General features: G+C 42.2%; 1 long non-coding RNA gene across 1 annotated transcript; it reads right to left on the reverse strand.

Moving 5' to 3' along the window:
• Positions 1 to 5,243: 5,243 nt before the first annotated feature.
• LOC134482496 (uncharacterized) lies at positions 5,244 to 9,044 on the reverse strand. The gene is made up of 2 exons (XR_010058693.1): positions 8,448 to 9,044; positions 5,244 to 6,993 (listed from the first exon to the last, which is right to left on the reverse strand). It is a non-coding gene; the product is annotated as an uncharacterized LOC134482496 (long non-coding RNA).
• Between the last annotated feature and the right edge of the window lie 468 nt (positions 9,045 to 9,512).

A 9,512-nucleotide genomic window follows, 5' to 3' on the forward strand; every position in this document is an offset into this window, starting at 1 on the left:
TCTTGTGTCCTGTCTGGTCCTGGTCACTTCTGCTGTCTTTTGTCGATTCGGTTGAGGCCTGGCAGTTTCTGCTGGATCAGGCCACCGCTGCTGATTCATGTTTGCTAATCTGACACTACTGAACTGGGCTGCAGGTAACCTGACCAATGGAAATTGGAACCACCCCAAGGAGCTACTTCTAAACAGGTCCACATCCCTTGTCCTACTTACCATCTTTTCTCCCCTGCCTTTGGATGGTGGGCTAGAAAGTAAGCCGAAGTGTTTGAGAACTTTTATTAAAAGTAGGTTTTTTAAAAAAATTCTAAGCCTACATTAGGCTTAAATTACAAAGGCTGCAAAGTTAATCCTTTAAAACATATATAAATGGGGCTGGGGATTTAGCTCAGTGGTAGAGCGCTTACCTAGGAAGCGCAAGGCCCTGGGTTCGGTCCCCAGCTCCGAAAAAAAAAGAACCAAAAAAAAAAACATATATAAATAAGTATCAAGGAGATTAATTGATGATTTCAAGTTTCTTCTAGAATAGTAAAATGTTAGTGAATACAAATCAAACTACTAAGAATTCTCTTTATTTAATAGAATTAAAATTGAACGTATATGAATTTAGACCTTTCTGAAAGGGAAGGAAGGGCAGAAAGAGGAGAGGAGAGGAGAAGAGAGGAGAGGAGAGGAGAGGTACAGAAGGATACCCTGCCTTAAAAACTCAAGAGCTGAGGATGTACCTTTGTGACAGAATGATTGTCTAACGTGAGAGGCTCTGGGTTCTATACCCAGCACCACAAAATAAGCAAACAAATAGTTCCCAGCAAGTGACGTTAACTTTGGCTGATCAGCATGTGTCTGACTGCAACCAAGCAGAGCCATAAAGAACAACTAAATCAGGGCTAACCTTCTGGACCATCAGCACTGAAAGCCATTTTCTACATATGTCAAGTCCAAGAAATCTGGGAAGCCCATCACATTGAGTGATCGTGCTATGCGAATTCATTAGGTCCTCTATTTCTGGCTCTGCCCAAGTTCTTCTGCTAATTGCCACGGAGAAAAGTGCGCATACACTTAGGAATTCTTAGCCTACAAGTCATTGCTTCTGTGAAAATATTTCTTTTGTGGTTGTGTTACATCACTTCAAAAATTTAAGACTGAACAACCCAGGAAATAAAAATAGATTTTTTTAAAGGGAAAAAAATGTAGAAAACCAGTAAGTTGTTAATTTTAAGAACATCATTGTGATGTTTTAATTTGATCCTTTGTTGTTCTTTTCATTTTTTCAAAGAGAGTTCTTGTTATAAATTGGGCAGATTTTACCATAAGTTCAAAAGGCAATGCTCTTCAAAGGAGCACGCTAAGATCTTCCTGACTTCGACTGGATAACGAGGAATTTCTTCCTTCTCTTTTTAAATGTTAAGTGGCTTTCCAACAGTTCTCAAGGAAGTGGCACTGTGCCACCCACTTAAGTTAAAAACCATCCTGGCTGGGGAGGAGGCTCAGTGGGCAGATCCAGTCACTGCACTGCATAACCCAGCTGTGGTGGCCCCTCCGTACATTCAACCCAGCACTAGGCCACAACAGCAGGAGAGGGTCAGATGTTCAAGGTCATCTTCAGCTATACCAGGTCAAAGCCAACCGAGCAACAAGACAACAGCAAAGCCCCACTTGCTTCTGTGTCTCTTACACATCTTCTGCATTTTACCCTGCCTCCCCTGAGGTGAAACTATGACAGGCTCCTGTGCCTGTAGGCCTATGATGTCTTGTGTTATTATTGGTCTGTATTATTTGATTCCCTTGTCACAGTGAAGAATTTTGACTCTGTGGACAAAAGGAAGGCCAGTCACGCCCTAAGGTTGCTAGTGATAATCTACAGACACTTCACTCTGATTTGTTCCTCTACACTTTCCTGTCTACATTTCTATCTGCCCCTCAACCCCAAATCTCCTCCAGAACCTAACAGAGGGTTTCATTAAGGGCCATAATGATTCAAACAGGTAATATTGTTGAACGTCAAAGCATCTTTCTTTCCTTGTCCTTATCTGCTTTCAATCACTTGTTCTCTGGATGCCTTAGTGTATTCTCCTAGCTTGAACTGATTTGCCATCCACTAGATTCTCTTCTATGGAGATTATTCCATTTCTTTTATTTTCATTTCCCTTCTTCACAAGGCAGGCAAACACAGTTTCTAGTTGAGTCTGGTTTTACCTTCTTGATTCCCATTACTGATTGCCTGGGTAGGATAGCTGATGCTGCAAGGCCAGAGATAGCACTGTTTTCCTCAGAGGAGATCAATAACTCTATCTGTATCTTGAGATTTATATTATCACTCAATCCTCAAAGGTGAAAAGGGAGCTCATGACAATCCTCTCAGAATCCACAATATGAACTACCAGACAGAGCCAGGCACAATGGCACCTCTTGTAATCCTAGCACTTAGGAGGCTGACCAAAAGAATCACAAGTTCCAGGTCAGCTTATGTTCAAGGCCAGCCTGAGCTACATGGCAAGACCGTGACTCACGAAACAAAACAAAACAAAGCAAAACTGAAAATTCTTGACTATACAATTCTAAGTATATTCTCTAGACCCATATGCTGTGCTGTATATCTATATGTAGTAACCACCCAAGTTGATATAAAATGAGTTTAGAATCAGTATGATTTAGTGGAAATAATAAGAACTTTAGAAGAAACCAGATCTAGGTTAAACTATAGTCCTACTTCCTACTACCTATGTGATTTTGGGGAAAGCCCTCCTTTCTATGTTTATAAGAGTAGAATAAGACTTAAATTGCAGAGACTTAAGAGTCATTTTCTAGAACTGCCATAACATAATATTGTGACTTTTTATAGGCTAAGGGCCTTAAATAAAACATATAAGCTAAACGTTTGAAATTGAGCATCCAATTGCTGGTTTCCTTTTGAGGGCCATAGATGATGGCCTTCGTGCTTGTATTTATGTGTTTCTATGTTCCAATTTCCCACTTTTCTAAGGACATACAAGGTTATGGAGTATCCTATAATTCCATTTAGATATAGCTATATCTGTAATGACCCTACCCCCAAATAAAGTCATACTCTGTCTTTTTCCCCAGGGGACATAATTTAACTAATAGCACACTGGTGAAAGCTCTAACTTGGGTAATTCTTGGGATAGAAGTGCGTAATGGTAGGTACCTGGGTTTAGAAAGACAAATACTGCATATGTTCTCTCTGTGTGAATTCTAGTCTCTAAGTGTCAAGCTTAGGAAAGAATAAGGGCCAGAACACTAGAAAGGGGTGCCTGAGACTGAATACAAAGAGGCCATAGGGAGGGAATGGGCAAATCAACAAAGAAGTAGAAGGGAGAACCCTGGGAATGAAAGAATATAGGGGAAAGGAGGATTGGGGGGGCGGGTGTGGGACAATCTCTATTCCTACATACAAAGTTTGCCTGAAAAACTGTATGAGGAACTATTGCTTTACAAACAAATGTAAAAGATGCCAAAAAATTCATCTCAGTTTAATGATACACTTATTCTATATTTTGTATGGGGAAGGTGGTGTGCACATGTACCACGTGCACATTTGGAGGTCAGAGGATAACTTAGGGTTGTTCTCTCCTTCCCGCATGTGCGTTCTAGGGATTGAACTCAGGCTATCAGGCTCGGTAGTAAGTGCCTTTGCCCACCGAGCCATCTTACTGACCCCAAAAACAAACCAAAAAGAAGTGCTTAATAATTAGTACTGTTATAGTTCTGTCTTCTAGTTCTTAGGGACGGTCATAAGAATACTTAGCTACTCTCTGGAATTAAGGACATATGATGAGAAGCCACATGTGGAAGAAATGAAATCGAAACATACAAATATTAGAAAATGTCTCAACCATGTACTGCAAGTGATGAGCATTATTACTTTTATATATGTGGTTGTGTAAATGGGCAGAGGGAGCAGGGCTATGGGATAGATGGTAAACTGAGTGAATTTAAATGGTAGAGGGTGACTGGCTTTCAATGAGCACTCCATTTTACTTCACTTTGGAAACAGAGTCAGAGAGCATAATGAAATCAAAGTTTATCCTTGAACAATATAATTTATGCCAGAAGCAGAATTGGTTTTTGGAGTCAAAGGGCCATTGAAGAATCAACCATTTAATTTTGATGACAGAAAAGCTCAAGCTGTAATTATTCCACAAATAGCTTGACTTGGAAAATGCTTGTTAGAGTAACCTTTGTAAACCTCTGTGGGATTTAAAAGTGATACGTTTTCCACGGCACCTTTGCCTTTAGTGTGCTATGTGAAGAGAGATTCTCACCGTTAATAAAACTAGAAAGGAGAAAATTACCTTTGCTAGTTCACGGACAGAGACATCTCTTTTGATCTTGAACTTTTCCCTTCAGGATATCCTCCGTGGCAGCTGGTAACTAAGGCAGAGCAATGGAATGCGAGGCTGAGAGGGTCTTCGAGGAGATGAAGGGTTATTTCTAGGAATCTGGTCTCCATTAAGAATATAGAAAGAGGAAACGTGTTTGAGTTGCTGAAGAAGACTCTAGACTGCATCGAAGTACTCTCCGGGTGTGTTGGCAATCAGGAAAATACATGTCCAAGGGAAAGTAAGCAATAGCATTCCTAAGACCTTTAAAATTATGGCAGCTATCACAGAGCTAACAGTTCCCAGAGAGCACAAGACCATACAAAGATTCAACCTAGCACATGAAATTTCTACAACGCTCCTTGATTTTTTTTTAGTAGCAAACATCCTTAGGCTTTTCCAAATGATCTGAGTTATTTCTGAAGTGTTGGATTCCTAATACTCAGTCCAATAAAATAGCATTTAAAAATGACTTGTTGAGTTAGGTTAAATTGGTCAATTGGAAAGTTAACTTTTACTCACTATAGTCATAATACTATAAAACCTGGATGAGTGCAACGATATTCTTACTTGCAGATTCTATTAGTCAAGACAAAGAGAAACAGAGAATGGAAAGGTTTCCAGCCATAGGCTGAAGGCCTCACTCCTAGGAGAACCTAGATTTCTCTGAAGATAACATTGTTTCCCTTCACACATGCTGTGGCTGGTTCTAGGAAGTGTCCTTTTATCTTCTGTGTGGAAGCCAGAGTCCTCTAGGGAACCCTGTTAATGATGGCTGAAGAAGCAGTTGCATCCCCCAGAGGGTTGCTTCAGTTGGTTCAGAGTAGCGGGTACATGCTCAGACAGTTTTTTATTTTGTCCAAGAAGACAATTTCAATGATAATTTATAGAAGATTGAAAACTAGCTATCAGATAAGCCTTTTTTTTTTCTTCAACAACATGACTGCCTTAACAAGACCCGAACAAGAACAACACCAGTAGACACCTTAACACGGAAGGGGGAAAACCTTACAGGAACCTAACCCTAGGCAAAGAACTACAGGTCACTAAGGAAGGGTCTTGTTATGTTGCCTAGATACACCTCAAAGTATCTACTGGCCTTAATCTTCCACATAGCTAGGATCGTAAGCTATATAGGTATATTCCATTGTACCTGATGTAAATGAACCCGTTTTCCAAAGTGGTTTCATATCCACACCTTACCAGATTCCCTGATAGCAAGGATGGAAATGTTCAAAGCAAAGCACACTGGAGTCGTAGATTTCCAGCATTACTACTGGCTAAATAATCCAGCACTAAACTACTTGGATATGCTGAATACAAATATATGAGATCTACTCTAGAGTTTGTAGGAAGGTAGGCAATGCCCTGGAAGCCACTGCCAGACCACTCAGGATTTATTGTTTAGTAGGTTTGGTTAACAGTGACTTTGGGCTCTAATGACCATGCAAGTAGGATTGGCAAGTGTTTGGGCCCAAGATGTAAGACAAATACAGAAGACTTGGATGACTGTGATCTGTGAGAGGGGAGGGATGGGAGGCTTGGATGACTGTGATCTGTGAGGGGGAGGGATGGAAGGAAACACCCATCTTCTCCCAGAGCAAGCCTTATCAGAGATGTCAAGCTTTGTCCTGACCTAGACGAGGGAGAAGGAAAAGGAAACCCTGAGAACACGAGAAGCCGAATTCAGGCAGCCCTCATCTAGACTCAAAGAAAACAACATCTGAAAGGAAAAGTTTCAGCTCATGACCCCCAAGACCAAGTTCTCCACACACAGGAGATTTCTTTGGCCCAGAGGGACAAAGCACAGGGAATAAGAGACAAAGCCAGGAGATAGAGAATGGGGGGGGGGAAAGGGGAAGGGAACAAGGGAGCAGGAGGAGGGGGATTTCTTCCAGGAGGACAAAGGACTGCCTCTAAATAGAAGATAGGTGTGGCACATAGGAAAAATGTCAATTTACAAAAGTGCAAGGGGGAAATCCTGTGTTAGGATGAGGTGTTTAATTTTAATTGAGCATGTTAATTAGGTGAGCCAAAGGGGGCTTTGATTACTGGACTTCAATACTTTGATAGCTGAACCTTAGTAGTCAGCCTAGGGAGGAGGAAGTGGGCAAATAAGGGGGTAGACCTTGGGGGGTAGCTTTAGGAGCGTAATCTAACAGTTTTTAGCAAGGCAGAGGGAATGGGGAGAAGGGCAGGGCCTGCCAGGGACATGCTCGCCATGCCCAAGTTGGTCAGAATCCCTTCAACATCAAAAGTTGTCTCCTTCTCTCCGCAGTCCTTAGTTGCCTGAAGTTCTTTTCCTAGGGTTGGGTCCCTGTGAGAACTCCCCATTCCATGTTAATGTGTACGCTGAAGTTGTTCCTGTTCAGGCCTTGTTTAGGCAGCCATGTTGTTGAGGCTTCGTGAGTGTAGTGTCTGTGACATTTCTAGGGGACATGATTTCACAGAGGACTTCCTGTTACTCTGACAGTCATTGAGTCCTTTCTTCTGAGATGCTCCTTGAGCCTTAGGTGAGGGAGTCAAGCTGTAGATGGATCAGCTGGGGCTGGGCACCACATGCTCCTTTGCTCTGCAGTTTGATGGGTTGTGGTTTTCTGTAATGGTCTCCATCTGCCATGGAGATGTGTGCTTGATGAGGAGTGAGGGCCACACTTATCTGTGGGTAGTAAGGATACATACTTAAGAGTATAGTCAGGGATTAAGCTGCTTTATTTAGTAAAAGGACAGTTGTAGTTTCTCCTTCAAGACCCACGACCTCACTAGCTCTGGGTAGTTGGGAAGGTAGTCACAAGTTGTTTATCCAATATGAAGCTGTACACATAAGCAACATTATACAGATGTAGCAGATCATGTTTACATATTTAGCTCCCCCCCATGTATATGTGTGTGTGTGTGTGAGAGAGAGAGAGAGAGAAAGAGAGAGAGAGAGACAGAGAGAGAGAGAGAGAGAGAGAGAGAGAGAGAGAGAACAATTAGAAGAAGAAGAAGAAGAAGAAGCCAGAAATCATGAATTTGAGAGAGAGCAAAATGGGAGAGGTCAGAGGGGGGAAAGGGAAAGGGGAAAAGGATTTAATTATATTTAATTTTTAATTTCAAAACAATTTTTTTAAAAAAGTTGTCGCAAGGTAGTAATGTTAAGCTGATCCTAGGAAGAGCAATTTCAAGCCTTCTCCAGAAAGATCCATTTCCATCACAAGCTGTGTAGGGTATTTATCCCACTTCATCTGGGCTCACATTGCTAATTTGCAAAATATCTAAATAGTACAGAATCATCATAAATAATAAGACAATTGTTTCTAGTTTACAAATATGTTTGGAACTATTAAAGACAAAAGGCAAACACATCCGAAGACTTGATCAAGAGAAAAAATTCCGGATTGCAGAAATGTGTATTCTTGAGGTGGTTTTACTTATTGAAGTAAGCCACCCCGTGTAACTTGCAGAGAATTCCTTATATTGGCTGGGCTTCAGAGGAACAGTGGGTTGCGGGTGTTTCTGGCCTTCAATTGTAGGCTACTGAGCAAAGAACCGTTTAAATCTGCATTACAAATGAAGCTGAGCTGGGAACACAAAGTGATTAATTCCAAAAGGGCAGAGAGAAGCAGAACCAAGACTAAGGCAGTGAACATAGAAGGTGAGCGTTGTGATGGCCCCAAGTCAGAAGAATCCAAAGACAAGGCGGCGCTGTTTGCACCTCCTCTTCCCTACACAGGTTTGTTATGGTTGGCAGCTGTCGGGGATGTTATTCAGGACACCGCTCTTGCCTGTGAAGAGAGCCAGTGTAAGAAATCTAGCTTCGGAAAGAAAAGAAAACTTGAATTCTGAGTTGGGCTGGGTATTAATAGTAGTGATTAAATTTATCACTGCAGATGTTTACCTGGGCGTGGCTAGGCTTGATTCTACCCCCAGGAGCTTCTGCCCTTTGTTATGTGGGTGTTACTCCAAGTTTGCAGTCTTTTTTCAACTGATTGCCATCTAAGTGAGTGGGACCGTAAGGTCCTGGCAGTATACCGTGTCCTTACTGTTTTCTTTCATACAAGTTTAGAGTCCTGTCCAGACTGCAGGTAGCACTCATCGTGAATGAGAGGGTTACGTTATGTCAGTTTTTACCTACATTCCATTGCTTGTACTCTTCTGGTTCTTGCTTTGAGGGTAGGAAATGAAACTGTCAAATAAACATATAAAGCCAAACTGCTTTAGCTTTAGAAAGTTCCAGCCCAGCAAGGTGCTGCATGCCGGTAATCCCAGTATTCAGCAGGGCACGGCAGGAGATCAGAAGCGGGAAGAAGCCGTCCTCCTCTGGCACATTGTGAGTTGCAACTGTTGGTATTCTGTCTAAGCTCCACCCCCACAGTTGCCCCACGGTTACCTGGCAACAGTCAGCTGTGCCTGACTGCTTGGCCCCTCCTCTTCTCTTGTTCTTTCTTCTCTTGCTCCCTGCTCTTCCCCTCTTCTCCTTTGTCCCTTCTCTCCCCATTCCACGTGCTCATGGCCGGCCTTTATCCTTCCCCTCTGCTACTCTTCTTCTCTCATTAAAGCTCTGCACGTGGAACCATGTTGGATTGGTGTGGTCTTTCTGGATGTGGGCAGAGAGTTCTACCCCAACAGCAACTCAGCCCAAGCTATGTGAAACCTAATTACAAAGCCCAAACAGGGGTTGGAGAGATGGCTGAGCGGTTAAGAGTACAGACCCCCTCTTACTCTTTGCTCTTCTCTGTTTTTGCCCCCTTTCCCCTTCCCACATGCCCATGGTCGGCCGCCTTTCCTCTCTTCTTCTACTCTTGTCTCATTAAACTTCTCCATGTGGAAAAAAAAAAAAAAGAGTACAGACTGTTTTTTCCAGAGGTTCAATTCCCAGCAACCACATGGTGGCTCACAACCATCTGTAATGAGATTTGACGTCTTCTAGTGTGTCTGAAAACAGCTACAGTGTACTCATAAATACATAAAATAAGTAAATACATCTTAAAAAATTAACCCAAGAGGTTGGGGATTTAGCTTAGTGGTAGAGCGTTTGCCTAGGAAGCATAAGGCCCTTCCCAAACCCCCACACAACCAATGGGTAAAAATGGTCATCATGTAAACCCGATGATAAGTTTAATCCCTTGGAGGCCCTACGGTGGCGAACTCCCAAAATTTAATACTTTATGCTCACACTCAGTTGTAGTGCTCACA

Source organism: Rattus norvegicus, chromosome 16 (assembly GCF_036323735.1).
Source record: "Rattus norvegicus strain BN/NHsdMcwi chromosome 16, GRCr8, whole genome shotgun sequence".
NCBI lineage: Eukaryota > Metazoa > Chordata > Mammalia > Rodentia > Muridae > Rattus > Rattus norvegicus.